Raw genomic sequence first — 14,065 nt, 5'->3', positions numbered from 1 at the left:
ACCTCGGATGTAACCATCATTAAATCTGACAGATTTTCACCATTATACTGTTAGTGCATTATTAAATTATTACATTACATATTATACATTCTCTTAATAGTTTGTTTCTACCTACACCATCGGATCTATCCACGCGATTTAAACAGTAAGTTCAGTAGTAAGCACCCCTCGGTGAAGTCGGCTGTACACTAAGCAGTGATTGCCACCACAAAAAATTACATAACCAAACATCCTATTGGACATAACCATATTAAACTTTATTCAAAATGTATACAATGAACCGATTAAAAACACCAATTTGTAACGTCATTACAATTGATTACGTTCGCGCAAGGTTTGGAGGCAAACTCAACTGAAAGAAATAAAGTGGTAAATCACAAGTTAATGGAATGTCAATAAATATAGTCGAAGCGCCAAAGATAATATAAAATATGTTTAATGATTATACAGGCCAACCTTTTCGTTCCCCTGAACCAATGCCCAAATCAAATAAGGTTTCTGTACCAACAGTTTCCTCGGAACACATAAGCGAAGAAATTAAGCAAATTTTAAAATATATTAATTTATGTAGGCCGTGTAATAGCGTTGATACCTTTTAGAGAGTATTATAATTTTCGTCAAAAGTGTGCAGCGCAGTGAAGTCCAACCTAGGATCTGAATCAGGAACGCCTCCTGAATCGATATAAGCATGTCCTATCTGTTTCTACGCAAAATAGTCTCTCAGTTTTAAAGCTATCGGCTTTAAACAATTTTTATAAGAATCTGCCGACTATATCATATAGCCATATTATTGAACGATCGGAAATCACACAACTTTTGTGTTTTTGATGATATAATTTTAGGAGTTAATACAGATTTCATGCAAAGAAAATCCGATACACCGAATTTTATTGGAATCGGCCGACTAGGCACAAAACATTTTTCTACGAACGATTTTTTGTTTTCTTATTTAGATCCGTTATCTACTATGTTTCACTTTGAATTTAAGGAAAAGAACGGAAAAATTTTATTGATTTTATAAGCAATATTTTTGTCAATTGAATAGTGATAATACCATGTTTTCAAAAAGGCATGTCTATCTACAAAATCTGTAAAGCTGAGAATATTTTATTTTAAATTCCGCGGTTATGGGCACTAAGTAACGAACTTTGAGCGGTTGAAGTTGGGAAACTGTCTTTATTCCAATATAGTTCTTATATAATTTCTTACATACTAGCGGTTAGTAGGTCACTGCTTAGCGAATGATACAGCTATGTTCTTGGTAACAAAAATATTTGTAGATCAGTATTGAAGAATTAAAATTTGCCACGTAACTGAATTAATACTAGACTTTCTTCGCGCTCTTTCTGCTGCATACGTGACTAGCTCATACGTAGCTTACGTAACGTTTCACAGCACACAGTTCATGCGGCTCGAATTTCGTGTATACATTAGTTTAGTTCTGTAAAGTACACTTTTAAGTCATTACTTTTTAGGGATGGGCAGAAGCCGAATTTTTCCCAAATCTAGCTTATGAGGTAATAAGACATATAAGGGGATTCCAAATTGTAATTGTAACTAAAATCAAATTATTTTTATGACTCGTATGGTAGCTCAAGACTATTAAGAGTCAAAACTATTAAGAGAGTGCACAGTTATTAATCGATTTTACGAAAACCACCAAGAAAATTTTTAAATTCTTTCTTAGTCTGTCGCATGAACATTTATGGAGACCAACTACGAAATCCGGTCGTTTAATATATATAAATATTAATATAATGCAATGCATGGCGCACAAAATAACACCACCGTAACACGACCGAAACTGTGCACCAGCCTGCGCGGAGGTGGTTTGGCTTCCATGCCACTTTTCTAAATCCGTATCCAAGAGCTACCCAAAGCCGCAAGAGCCTTCGACCTAGGCCCGACTCTTCCAAAAACTTCCACCTCCCTGTCACCGCTGCCCTGCAACTCTCATGCCCGCTCAAGCTACATATACCTGCGGTGCTCCAACCGGATGTCGGAACAACTACCCTACAGCGCCGGCCCCTTGAAAATCCTGACTTATATTCCTGCCTGAAGCTAATCTTTAGCACGGTTAAAGCGTGTCCATTTAATATCCACAAAGTAGAATACTGGCCACCGTTCCAAAATTTGAAGAAGGGAAAATAGTTTTTAGGCCAACGCTTCACTATCGGAAGTTTATCCCGAACTTTACCATTATCGCTCGCCTTCTGAATGAATTGACGGAGCCATACGTTCGCCTGCCTTAAAAAACCCTGCTCACCTCACCGATTTTGACGTTACCGAATCCGAAAGGACATTTCATACTGAGCACGGATGCCTCCAAATACGGTAGCGGTGCGGGGCTAAGCCAGCTTCAAACCGGACAAGATTGCGTCTTGGAATATTACAGCAAACCTTTCTGAGCGCAATTATTGTCTGACACAGCGAGAACTATTAGCGGATGTTCAAGCCACCAAACACTTTCACCACTATCTCTTCAGTAAAAAAATTCGAGTTGCGGGCGGATTATGCCTCCCTCCCTGCCAATCTCCTTTTAAGTTTAAGGCATACTGCAGCCAAATGAGTTAGACATCCAACACCGCAGCGGGAAGGAATATAAACTGAGGACATCACTAAGGGCCAAGCAAAGGACCCGACTCCAGGAACTGTCTTGACCTAGGTAAAGAAGGGCAGCCGACCATTAAAAGCAAAGATTAAGGTGCCGACCTCGACTCCTCAATTATTTCGATTATAGATTTAATCCCAAAACAGTACAAGAGGGTAGAACGGAGCCCGGCCAGCGGGAGTTGTGGGTGTGGGCGGAACTGTGTGACACTCACATATAAAAACTATTTCACTTATGAATATAAACCCTACCTTATTGTGCTCTTAAATTTTCGAAATTGCAATGACAAAATATACTTTGATTGACAATAAATAAATTAAAAAAGTATTCCATTTAATTGTTTTTCAGTTAAAAAAACATATTGATGTTTCGACCACAGCCAATAGTCCATAAGATGTCTGACCATAAGATTCCATTTGGATTTTTCCATTTGTATGATTCATTGTTTATTTATTGTTTTAGAGCAACCTGGCAAAAAAACGGACCCAAAGTACGAAACCATATGAGGTACGCTGCGATGAAACGTCATAAGCTTGCGTTTTTAAGCAGTTTAGGGCCGACTGCCCGTCACGGGATAAATAATAATTATGGGATAAATAATAATTTGTGGCGACGCGCATGTTATATTATTAAATATATAGCGGATCATATATAGTCGGCCGATCCTTATGAAATTTGGCATATCAAATTATTTTGCCCAAAGAGGAATCCATTGAAACACCCATCCTTCTAACACGAAAAACTACGAAGTTCGACTTACATATATACTGCCTGCAAAGGAAAAAAGGAAAAATATCTTTCAAGAAATAATTTCTTCACTAACTCTGACCTATCAGAATACTTGAGTGTCTAATAATCGACCGTTTTTTTAATTTTTTATAACACGCACCACGACATCTCTGGGGGCATGTGTGTCATATCACCCCACGGGTTATTATACCCTTGCAGAGGGTATTATAATTTTGGTCAAAAGTGTGCAACGCAGTGAAGGAGACATCTCCGACCCTATAAAGTATATATATTCTTGATCAGGATCACCTCCTGAGTCGATATGAGCATGTCCGTCTGTCCGTCTGTCTGTCTGTCTGTTTCTACGCAAACTAGTCTCTCAGTTTTGGAGCTATCGAGTTGAAACTTTGCACACACCCTTCTTTTCTTTGCAGGCAGTATATAAGGTAGTATATAAGGCAGTATATAGAACGGCCGGGATCGGTCGACTATATCCTATAGCTGCCATATAACTGATTGATCGGAAATGCCATAACTTTGGTGTTTTTTAAGTTAGACTTTACACACATGTTATGTTTGACCAAAATATCTTATGTACAAAATTTCATAAGGATCGGCCGACTATATCTTATAGCTGTCATAGAACGATCGAAATTGGCATAACTTTGGTGTTTTTTAAATTAGAAAGATGGGATTTGGTACAGATTCTATTTTGGGGAAAACAATCTGATCTGCCAATTTTCATAAGGATCGGCCGACTATATACGATCCGCTATATATCTAATAATATAAGATGCGTGGCGCCACCTAGCGGACTGCGACTGAACTGCAAGGGTATATAAACTTCGGCTCCGCCCAAAGTTAGCTTTCCTTTCTTGTTACAGCTAGAATGGCTCTATCTACATCGTATCTAGATCTCTATCTAGTAGCTCGGAATAACTTCACAGTACATAATGTGGAATATTATAAGAGGTATATTCGCCGCTGCCTTATTCAGTTTGCTTAGGAGCTGAAGCAGTTTTGTTACCTAGTAAACACTAAGCGTAAACTTACATCGTATCTCCATCTGCTTACGTTTGAATTCACCTACCACCAAACAACGTATTCACCTAACACCGTTCCGGCTCAGCCTTACATTTATGATATGACTTCTGATTATCGGATCTTTTGAAGGTTAAAGCCGTTTTTACGCACCTGCGTTCTAAAAAGCTGCGCCAAAGCACTTTGCAAACCTCCCCATAAACTCTTTAATCAATCTCGGGAAACTTAGATTTTTCCTCGTATGCACATAAAAAAATTATAAGCGGCTTCCAATTAATGATGGTATTTGTAAACTGTCAGCGATTTCAAAAATTTTTGAAAAATAGATTTTGACACATTTGCAACACCATTGGTTTTTTTAATGTTACGTTATTAGTTAAATTTAGGTATTAATAGCTAACGTTAATGTTTAATTTTTTAGATAGCTTCGTGTTTGGAGCTTGTTTCTTTCCATATGTCTCATATTTGTGTTTACATGGTCGGATGGTATGTCTAAGGCTATTTTTTTGTAGAATGGAGTTGATAATTTCCATTCCGGATTCCTGGCGGTGCCTGTCTGCATTTGAAATACTTCTTAAAATCTTGAATTGGCTTCTTTGTATGAATAGTAAGGTTCGATTTACTTGCCGCACTCCATATTTTTATTCCATATGTACAGGTTGATCTTATTATTGTTTTGTCTATTATTTTTGGAGCAAGTTTAAGTTTGATTGGTTACCTAAAAGCCAATACAGTTTTCATAATTGGTTTTCATTTCGTTTCTTTTGCTCAATTTATGTTGTTTCCATTGTGTGCAGCGCAGTGAAGGAAACATCTCCAAGCATTCCATTATAAGAATCGGATTGCCTTACCGGCAACAGCCCGCACCTGACCCCGGGAGAAGTTTGCAGAATCACCTAACGGAAGTGCGGCGGTAAGCGGTAACTACCCATCAGAGTCAGCGGACATGTATTTAGACGCTTACACGGTACTCTATTTCTCCGCTGGCACGAGACGCTGACGCTACAGATCCCACGGTTAGCGTGAACCGGGCAATGGTCCGCTGGGAACGGAGCACTTAGGAAAAGTTAGTCTTATTTCGGACACTGGAGAAAGAACTCATTTTTAAATTATAAAATCACTTATCAAATCGTACACAATAAAGTTATAAAGACATATCGAACAGAAGTCTATAACTGGAAGGAAAGGAGGTGAATACGTAGGAAGGAACCAATCCAAGGAGCAAGGCATAAACCAAAAACTCCGGGCGAAGCCGAAGTTGATGCAGTTGAGGTTGTACCATTACGGATAGTTCAGTTATAAGAAGGATATATATAGGATATAGTCGTCAGTGGGAAACACCAATACCTTATCAGCCGAAACCTTTTTAGAATTACCTCCTGAGTCGAAATGAGCGTGTCCGGGTGTCTGTCTGTTTCTTTGCACACATCCTTCTTTTTGTTGCAGGCAGTATATAAGTCGGCTGATATGCTCATAAGGATCGGCGAACTATATACGATCCGATATATATAATAAAGAAGCTGCTACCTAACTGTATATCAACTTCGGCTCCGATCAAAGTTAGCTTTCCTTTCTTGTTTCATTTAAAATTTTGAAAAAATTTGGTGTATTTGTTACTAAAATTTGAGCAACATTTATTCTACGATTTTTTAAAATTTCTTTACTTACTTACGTTTAGTTTATTAAAGTTTATTATTCAGAACTTTTGGTATAAACTGACCTCTGGCCGTAACCGCACTCCGAAAAAACACGGTGTAATTTTTATAAAAAAATATAATGAAAAAAATATATTATTAAATATATAATAATTTTTTTCGTCCAAAAAATTTAATTTTTATTTTTATACCCTTGCAGAGGGTATTATAATTTTGGTCAAAAGTGTGCAACGCAGTGAAGGAGACATATCCGACCCTATAAAGTATATATATTCTTGATCAGGATCACCTCCTGAGTCGATATGAGCATGTCCGTCTGTCCGTCTGTCTGTCTGTCCGTCTGTCTGTCTGTCTGCCTGTCTGTCTGTCGGTTTCTACGCAAACTAGTCTCTCAGTTTTGAAGCAATCGAGTTGAAACTTTGCACACATCCTTTTTTTCTTTGCAGGTAGTATATAAGTCGGAACGGCCGGGATCGGTCGACTATATCCTATAGCTGCCATATAACTGATTCATCGGAAATGCCATAACTTTGGTGTTTTTTAAGTTAGAGGGTTGGGACTTTCCACACATGTTATATTTGATCAAAATATCTTATGTACAAAATTTCATAATGATCGGCCGACTATATCCTATAGCTGTCATAGAACGATCGGAATCGGCATAACTTTGGTGTTTTTTAAGTTAGAAAGATGGGACTTGGTCCCGGCCGTTGTAAAACCCACACAACACTAACTAATATTACTACCTTATATATCGGATCGTATATAGTTGGACGATCCCTATGAGAATTCCACCACCGAATCAAGTTTCTAATAAAAATGTTAAAAACAACCCCAAGCCTCTTTAAAAATAGCAAGGTTGTGCCATTGCCGATCGTTCAGTAATATGGCAGCTATAGGATATAGTCGGCCGATCCTTGTGAAATTTGGCAAGTCGAATTACTTTGCACAAAATAGAAATTGCCCAAAATCTGTACCAAGTCCCATCTTTCTAACTTAAAAAGCACCAAAGTTATATGGCAGCTATAGGATATAGTCGACCGATCCGACTTATATAATGCCTGCAAACAAAAGAAAGATGTGTGCAAAGATTCAACTAGATAGATTTAAAACTGAGAGACTAGAGACTAGACACAGACAGACGGTCAGACGGACATGCTCATATCGACTCAGAAGGTGATCCTGATCAAGAATATATATACTTTATAGGGTTGAAGATATCTCCTTCACTGCGTTGCACACTTTTGAAAAAAAATTAAAAAACCCTCTGCAAGGGTATAAATATAAAATGAATTAAATATAGACAAAATAAACGGTGGTGCGGGAGTTTTTTTGTTTAAATGGATGGAAAGAAAAATAAATTATAAATTTAATTTGAAAAATTATAGAATAATTTGTGTTGTGGTGTCGGTGTAACACAAACCTGAGACGTGCAATGTCCGATTTTTAGGCAAACAAATTTATCCGAATTAAATTATGAGAGAATTATGTGGAAATTTTGTCACACTAAATTAGATTCACGATTTAAATCACGAAAGTAATCCAAGGGGAGTTTGCACATATCCAGTTAGGAGGCAATCTATAGACTACCCATGAATTAAAATGCAATTCAAATAAAATCGACTACAAATTTTCTACGAATTTTTTTCTTTTCCCGACCAAGTCCAAATAAATCAAACGATGTAAGTCTGTTACTAGAGTCATTTTTTTTCAATACACCTTTAACAAGAAAGGAAAGCTAACTTCGGGCGGAGCCGAAGTTGATATACCCTTGCAGTTCAATCGCAGTCCGCTAGGTGGCGCCACCCATCTTATTTTATTAGATATATGGCGGATCGTTTATAGTCGGCCGATCCTTATGAAAATTGGCAGATCAGATTGTTTTCCCCAAAATAGAATCTGTACCAAATCCCATCTTTCTAACTTAAAAAACACCAAAGTTATGCCAATTTCGATCGTTCTATGACAGCTATAGGATATAGTCGGCCGATCCTTATGAAATTTTGTACATAAGATATTTTGGTCAAATATAACATGTGTAGAAACTCCCAACCCTCTAACTTAAAAAACACCAAAGTTATGGCATTTCCGATCAATCAGTTATATGGCAGCTATAGGATATAGTCGACCGATCCCGGCCGTTCCGACTTATATACAGCCTGCAAAGGAAAGAAGGGTGTGTGCAAAGTTTCAACTCGATAGCTTTAAAACTGAGAGACTAGTTTGCGTAGAAACAGACAGACGGACAGACGGACAGACGGACAGACGGACATGCTCATATCGACTCAGGAGGTGATCCTGATCAAGAATATATATACTTTATAGGGTCGGAGATGTCTCCTTCACTGCGTTGCACACTTTTGACCAAAATTATAATACCCTCTGCAAGGGTATAAAAATAAGTATGATCCACTGATCAAGACTCAACCATTTTATGTTTTTATACGTCCCCGATTTTATAATTTTCAACAAAGGGATCAATCGTTGGTATTCATTGGTTTTTGGTAATCCGCTATAAAATTCTTAGCGAGAATCTCTAAGTCAGGCGTCACCTTTCCTTGGGAGGTGTTTTTTTTGTTCATTGACGATCCTTTTGTTTTTTTCCCCAATACCGAATTCAATCTGAAGTAAGGAAAGATGGGGAAGATCAAACAAACCTTGAGTAAATTCGACTCGTACCCTAAGGCCTTGCTCAAACAAGCATTGGAGTACAAGAGGTTGTCCTGAAAACTGGAGGCAGGACTTTTACTCTGGAACTGGAGAATGAATGCTGTTACCCGACGGTAAGCCATTCCGCCCCCTTGGTGCGGCAGCGCAATGAATACGAGCTCAAGAAAACTGTGACCTTGCCTGTGTGAAGATCGTCATGGACAGACCCAGTATCGGTCTAAAATTTTACACATTGACAGATGATCCGAGTCTAATCTGGCGCTATGTTTGTACAGCGTTCCGGACGATGACTGGCCCTTACCCTGCTAATATGAGAGGGAAAGTCGCAAGACAAACAAAGCAACTCTGGCATAATTAACTGCTACTAAGCCATCAGCGAGCTCTTACAACTCTCCGCTATGGATGGTGTCCATAAAACCCAAAGCAAATGGGAAAAACAAGACCGCATGGTAATTAACTTCCAGCTAAACGAGGTTACTATATTAGACACCTATGCCATACCCGCTATAACCTCTACCTTGGCTAGCCTTGGGAAGGCCAGTTATTTTACTACCCTTGATCTCGAATCGGGGTTCCATCAGATCTACATGAAGGGTAGCAACATTGCAAAGACCGCCTTTTCAATCCTAAACGGTATATATGAATTTCTTCGTTTTTCTTTCAGTACACATTCAGAAAATTTTCTACGTCTACATTGACGATATTATAGTTTTCAGTGCCGACTTCCAAAGTCACTGGCTAAAATCGGTATTTGCTCAGTGCATTTGCGTGAACGTTTGGTGGAGGCGTTTCGGCAACAAAATAGGCTTGTTATATCCCACCATTCTGAATTATTTGAAAACATTAGGGATTCCGCTGCGTTCAGCCGACCTAGAAAATCAATAATCAAATCGAAAAATTCGACATTCCTAGAGATCTATTGGTGCATGAAAAAAGAGAAATTTTCATAAGGCAGGTTTAAGTAAATGAAATGCGGAAAATGAGAAAGAAAACGTTTTACAAGATGTTTTAATATCATACTTAAATTCAAAATTCAAATGAATTCAAAAAAAATTTCAAAGTCCTTTAATGTAACACATTAGCAGTAGTTTACATAGAAAACAATGTAAACAAATAAACACTAAACATACAAAAACAAATAATTCTTTTTAATTTATAATTTCCATAGCCCTTTTATAAGACACGAGCTTATTAAAAGCAATACAGGGATTCCAAGAAATTTCACAAAATATTCATCGAAAAGATGGCTCAAGAAAGATTACTTTGATAAGCGACTGCAGCAGCTCACCCTCGTGTAGACCCTATTAAAAAAAAACGATACCAAGCTCCACGAGCATTAAGTTCAGACAACGAATATTTTCAAAAAGCCAATGCACTTGCAAACCTCGGTAAAATATACGGAAATTTATGGAAAGAGATTGTAGATGGCTATCACGACCTCATTAATATGAATCTAAGCATAAAGAAAGGTCGTGCGAGCCGAATATTTTAATTTTCTGAAGGAAGATAAACAAAAAAAGACAGGAAGCTACACACAGGCCTTCTTTTGCCTCTACGTTCGTGATGCCGCCCGCTGAAATTCCAAAGTTCGACGGAGATTACCGACAATGGTTCCGAATTCCGCAAGACTATATTGGCAATAAAGACTATAGTGATGGAGAAAATTGGAGAATAATGTAACAAGTGAAGCCTAAAACGTAATCTCAACATTAATTTGCGGGTCGGATGCATGGCAACGGCTGAAGAATCAATAACAAAATAAACGGCTGTTGTTCAAGTCTACGATCCAAAATCAATAAAAATGGATCCAGATCAAATGGATCAGCGAACCAGCTGCGCAACTTGCAGGATACCGTGCTCCGAACGATTACCACTCCCATTGTAATCAAGATGTTAACAGTCAACTGTGTTCCAATATTGATACACATCATTGAGGAAGATTGGATTCACACACACACACTGTCACCTTTAGAACTAGCCATCACCGATCCAACCGCTCAACAATCACTGAAGCGGATTTTAGAACACCTTGAGCGACAGGCAACACTGAAAAATCCGCCTACCGCTCCACATCTTCACGAACGTCTGTAAACCAACAGCTCTTCTGACAAATGAACCCGTCCTTCTGCTACCAACCTCCCAAGTGGCAATACATGGACCAGCCGGACCCCCTATATCTTTTCTAACTTAAAAAACCTACAACATATCTTACAAATAAAATTACATAAAGAACGGCTGACTACATCTTATAACTGCCATATAACTGAACGATCGAAAAAGACACAACTTTGGTGTTTTTTAAGTTAGAACATTGAGCAATTTGATTAATTTGATTTGAGCTATTTATGATTTTATTTTTGACAAACATATGAATGACTTTTGAAAAAAGAGTTTTTCCAAAGTTAAAATATGGTATGCTCTATTAATATCAATAAGTATTCCAAAGATATGGTAACTGCTAGATGCCAATTTTTTAATTTAACTTGGTGTAGATTGCTTTTAGAAATGATTTTTACAAAAAAAGTGGTGGTCGACGCAATTATACGGCCTTCGAAATTCAATATATGCTGAAATTTTATCAAATTCTTTTCTTATGTATACTGCGGAAACAGTGGGTGATGGAACATCTGCCTGTTCACTTTAGGGGAGCCTAAAGGTTATGGAGTACGTAAAATTGTGCGTAAAGTAAACAAAAAATTAATATGGTCAGCCTGTATATTCATTGCAATATTTCTTAATATAAATAGAACAAATTTTGAGTACTTACTATTTTCATTTGTAAATGTCGATAAATCGTTGCACAAATCTTTAAGATGTTCTGACATTGTCGTATTGCGGCATTGTTTTAAAAAGGAGTGCGTCATTAATTTTGAAGCATTCCAACGACGAATTGGATTTTTATTTAGGCAAATTTCAACGAATTGATAAAAGTCGTCCGAAATTAAACTTTGTTTCGAATTCTCACGAACATCAGATTTAAATATTGATCCTGAAATTAGCACAATATAAGCATACCATTACACAACGCCAAATATTTCATCAAAAATAGAAAATATAACCAAATACATTAAAAACAAAATATTTCGTAATAGTTGGCCAAAAGCATCGGCTGATTGCTGGTAGTGAGTAATGGCAGTAGACTTTAATATTTGCTCTTTAGGATATTCATTAAATGGATAGGGTTACCTAAAATCGAAATATAAAGGAACGCTTTAAGAATGGTCCTCAGCGTTGCCGAGTTTCGAGCCGCATTTGTGAAGGACAGTCGCATATGTGGCTGTCAAAACTAGCTTGCCATAAAAAAAAAAACGAGAAAGAAAAGCTAATTTCGGCTGTAGCCGGCGTTATAATACCCTTTCAGTTTTATATACAAGCCCCAGAAGATTAAAAAAAAAAGTTTTACATGACATTTAACATACTATACATATATTGTCAAATTCAAAATAGGTATTTATGTATGTATAAGCCTTCATCAAACGTGCTATGCTCAGCAAAGCTTGTGTGCTAAGATGTTGAGCATGCGTCATTGCGTCACACACCAAGAGGCGCTGTCGCATAACGTACGGTTCGCAGAGATAATCGCTGAGATAGCTCTGAGAGTAAAGTATAAATAGTATAAAAAAATTATAATGATTTGGCAGAAAAAATTGTATTTCCAACATAATAGCTTAAATGGATCATTATGAGTTTATGTCGATTGTTGTTCGGCTAAGGAGTGGAGGATAAATGTTTCTACTCTTTCTACTGGGATCGGTGAAATTTCAAGCGTGTATCAGAGGCTGGCTATCTACATACATCACCACTGTATTTCGTTTTACGGATTGTTGATGAAAGTAAGTTTATAAAAGTCTACCATGGTTAGAGGGAAGGTAAAGATTAGCATCATGTTAAAGTTTAAATGCTAGGCTAAGTATACTCAGACGGTTACTGTTGGAGCATGCCGCCATCAACAAAACCATTGTATCAGCATTTATTCTTGTCTGTCTGTCTCCCAGTGTCGTATGTGCTTTATTGTTATTTGTAGCGCATGCACTTTTGGGAGCTTTTGTTGAGCTTCTGCGCCTAAGCTCTTTGTTGCCAGGAGATGGAGGCGCTGCATCATAAGATGAAGGCTGCGACGTAATCGGTTCACCGCGCTTTAAGAAGAGTTGGAGGAGCTTAATTTCAGCGATATCGGGAGTGAGCTGTATTGGAAATTCTCTCAGCTGGCGACTGACGTGCATGTGGACATTCAGGTGGAGGTTGCCAAGCGCTCCATGCCCACTCCACACTTCTCGACCGTGCCAGTGTCTCACCAATGCACTATGGGGCATTTGACCACTTTTTCTGGCCAAAACCCATTTTTTTAAAGTTAAAAATATTCATTTTTTTTAATTGGAATGTATAAAAAAATGACCAATCTTTAATGTTTCATAATTATAAATGTAATAGATGGCGCCACTAATTAACAATCAGCTGTTGAAGTCAGCTGTTTCTCCTAAAAAAACGAGTTGAAAAAGTGAAAAATTGTCGTTCAGGTTCAAAGTGGAAAAAGTTTGAAAATTAACAATTTAAGAGCTGTTTCTGGAATGGAGTCCAATAATCGTGGTTTTTAATATGTGTTTGTGAGCGTTAACTGTGTAAATTGATTGTGATGTCCAAATAATCTTGTGTAAGTTGTAACCTAAAAAAACTAAAATCCGGTAGTGAAATTTAATTTTTAAATAGAGCAACAAAGTGATTGCAGCACTTTGCACCTCTAGAATTTGTTACATGTCGTAGAGCATTGTATTCTTCTTATACTCTGTTAAAAAAAAGTGCACTTTTGCGCACTTTCTCTGAAATTTAACTTTTTAGGTCCCAACCTCACATTGTCAAACAGAATACTTACCTTGGTACCTTGAATACAGTGAGAGCGCTGGAAATTATGGACGCGAACTACGATGTAGCCTTTGATCTATTGCGCAGTCGTCTTAGTAATCGGCGTTTAATATTCCAGTCTCACATTAATGAGATCCTACAGCTTCGTGTAGTCGAGCCAGAGTCTGTTGCTACTTTCCGGAGCTATCGGATCGGTTCAATGGGCATATGCGGACTCTCATGAGTTCCGGATCAGCTGCCGAGATCCAAGGATGCTTGCTTACCCAGATTTTCCTGCAGAAGTTGGATCCTGCCACAAACGCCTAGTGGGAAGTCTCTCGCCGGAAACAACGACAGCCTTCCATCTTGGAAGTCCATAGCACGATTCTTAGAGCAAAGGTGACGGACTCTCGAAAGCGTTGACTTTTCTTTGCCAGCGTTTCCACCAGCTAACCAATCGCTGTTTTTTTTGCCTGGAGGATGGCCATTTCGCTCGCGAATGCTCAGCTTCCCGCTGCTC

The 14,065-nt window shown here is 38.0% G+C and overlaps 1 long non-coding RNA gene across 1 annotated transcript; it reads right to left on the bottom strand.

Moving 5' to 3' along the window:
* Positions 1-233: 233 nt before the first annotated feature.
* On the bottom strand, positions 234-13,595 carry LOC26514341. Its single transcript, XR_004311190.2, has 3 exons — positions 13,577-13,595; positions 11,474-11,695; positions 234-352 (listed from the first exon to the last, which is right to left on the bottom strand). It is a non-coding gene; the product is annotated as an uncharacterized LOC26514341 (long non-coding RNA).
* Between the last annotated feature and the right edge of the window lie 470 nt (positions 13,596-14,065).

The sequence above is a fragment of the Drosophila ananassae genome, chromosome 3L (genome assembly GCF_017639315.1).
Source record: "Drosophila ananassae strain 14024-0371.13 chromosome 3L, ASM1763931v2, whole genome shotgun sequence".
Lineage (NCBI taxonomy): Eukaryota > Metazoa > Arthropoda > Insecta > Diptera > Drosophilidae > Drosophila > Drosophila ananassae.
Note: the sequence above shows the minus strand (reverse complement) of the source record. Positions and strands in the feature narration are given on the sequence as shown.